This window comes from Penaeus chinensis, chromosome 27 (assembly GCF_019202785.1).
Source record: "Penaeus chinensis breed Huanghai No. 1 chromosome 27, ASM1920278v2, whole genome shotgun sequence".
Classification (NCBI taxonomy): domain Eukaryota; kingdom Metazoa; phylum Arthropoda; class Malacostraca; order Decapoda; family Penaeidae; genus Penaeus; species Penaeus chinensis.
Window position 1 is genome coordinate 8,979,490 of NC_061845.1, and position 2,314 is coordinate 8,981,803.

The window sequence follows — 2,314 nt, forward strand, 5'->3', positions numbered from 1 at the left end:
ACGACCTTCCATCAGCCCTTAAAATTGACACATGCATACTCTCCTTTGTATCAATTTACACCCTTCTAAATATCTTCCCCTTTCGGTACATGACTTGTTCCTGGACGTACTAACTACGTGGTGGCCGCGCTTATGACCTAATCAGCAAGAGTAATTAAGAATCAATCACTACAGATGGACCTATCAATTCAATTGTCTCTCATCTTCCATCGCATTTTGTTTTAGCTCTCAAGAAGTATTAGAAATCGTGAAGGCTCCGCCCCCTGCACCCGAGACTATCATACTGAATTAGGCAGTTTTGTTTCGTATGTTCCCAATTTTTTACATCTAATCAATGATAAAGGCATATAATTACAATACTAATGGTATTTAATGGTATAGCTGGTTTCCAATAAGGTTAGTGATACCCAGAATCTGTAGTTGTGTGTGGATCTACTAATATTTTCGTATTTTTACGTACTCAGTAGGTCATCATGGCGAGAAAGTCGCTGTCAATCACTGGAAATGATAGGCTCATTGATGATTTTGAAGACTCTGACAGTGATGTTGGATACGATTCAGGAGATGAGTAGTTAGAACCAACATCCATCCATCCATCGTCTAAAAAGTTTTTTCCTTTCGCCAGAAAAAGAACTTGCCATTACAGGAGCAAGAAGAAACGCACGGGATGTGAACACTGGAGATAATGCCTACAAAAAATGATATAAATCTTCGATGTAGAAGAGGCCATAATTGTGGCTTATTGCGAAACTATGTTGTTGTTGTTTTTTTTTCTAACAAAGATGGATTTATTTTTCTGGAACATTTTTCTTCTTAACCCTGTCTGTGTTATTTCATCAGGAACACTGTTACCTGAAGGAAAGGATTAGTGAGTGTATCGATGAGATGGAGACGCTGAGGAGCCGCCTTCCGGGGTCCACCTTCCCCATAGACTCGTCCTCGAATTTGGGAAAGAGGTCGAACTACAGAAGGCGAGACACAAGAGATTATTAGAGGATGCTTGTACTAACAGCGGCTGGTCTGAAGTGGTGCATGATGACTTGATAGTTAAACTGTCACACAAACCTCTCACAGAAACGCAAAGACAAGCCCTGTCTTTAGGATTAAAATTCGACACCGGTACCCTTAGAAAATGCATGGCTGATTCCATCGAGTCCAACTACCGCAGGAATCTCTCTGCAATTGAGAGAGGGTTCCTACTTGTGCAGTCGCCACTGCTAGAGGACGTGAGCCTGCCATTCCTGCTAGGGACATTAAGGCCCTACAGGAACTTGGCAGAGACGAATCCGTCGTCATTGCTCCGGCCGATAAGGGTGGCGGTGTAGTTATGATTGATAGCACTGACTATGTAATCAAAATGAAAGTACTGCTCTCGGATGTCTCTTCTTACAGAAAAGCTAGGACAGGAAACACGGAGGCGAGGTCCCTAGAGTTCAACAGAGCAGCAAGGAAGATCCTCAGATGTTCGGAGAAGGGGAACGTTTTGCTGCATCTGCTCGAGGAGACACCACGCACGCCGACGATCTGTGGGAACATCAAAACCCACAAAGAAGGAAACCCTGTGAGACCCATCACCAACGGGACCGGGAATGCCCCACACCGGCTAGCCAAAAAGCTCGCAGCACCTCTCTCGAGCGCCTTAAGCTTCATCAGCGGTTGTCATCTATCAAACACCGCCGATATGATGACAAAACTGCAAAACGTCTTGATGAGATGCAAAAAGCTTGTCAGCTTCGACGTCAACTCTCTCTTTACGAACGTACCGATTGACGGGGCCATCGAAGCTGCAACAAGAACGCTGACAGGAATGGACGAGGATGAACTACCGCTGCCGAGGGATGATTTCGTCGCACTCATCCGCCTCTGCGTGGAGTTCGGCCCGTTCGAATTCCGAGGACGTAAGTACGAGCAAATCCAAGGACTTGCGGTGGACTCACCTCTTTCAGCAGTCCTCGCCCAGCTGTTCATGGAAACCCTCGAGGCTGACCACTACCGGAACATCGTGGGGAAGAATGTAATTTGTTAAGTAGATGACATCCTCGCTGTAGTACCGACCAGGACTAACCTTCAAGACCTCCTCCACAGACTAAACACCGTGCACCCATCCATACAATTCACTACAGACGAGGAGAGAAACTAACAGCTACCTTTCCTCGACGCCGTAATCAATAGGAGACCTGACGGCCCGGTATTCTGTGTGTACAGAAAACCAAATAATAAAGATAATTTTATACACTATTTCTCCGCCCACAGCAATAGAACCAAAGAAGGCGTGGACATTGGTTTCTTCCTCCGAGCTCTTAGAATATGCAGC